Here is a 257-nt window from a genome sequence, read left to right as displayed (position 1 = left end):
CCACACACATCTGGACCACTGCACTCCCCCAACTTCCCCCATGCAACACACATCTGCAGCACTGCATTCCCCGCACCTCCCCCATGCAACACTTAGAACACTGCTTTCCCTGCCTCCATGCAACACCTGGAACACTGCATACACACCCACCGCCATGCGATGGCTGGGCCCTTGCAGTACCACTGCACTCTGCTTCCACAAAGCCATGCCGGGGCTGGGCCCCCCCCCCCCCCCCCCCACCACCCCCCCTTCTCCAG

The sequence above is a fragment of the Alligator sinensis genome, unplaced genomic scaffold (assembly GCF_000455745.1).
Source record: "Alligator sinensis unplaced genomic scaffold, ASM45574v1 scaffold1054_1, whole genome shotgun sequence".
Taxonomy (NCBI): Eukaryota; Metazoa; Chordata; order Crocodylia; family Alligatoridae; genus Alligator; species Alligator sinensis.
This window is presented reverse-complemented; position numbering follows the sequence as displayed.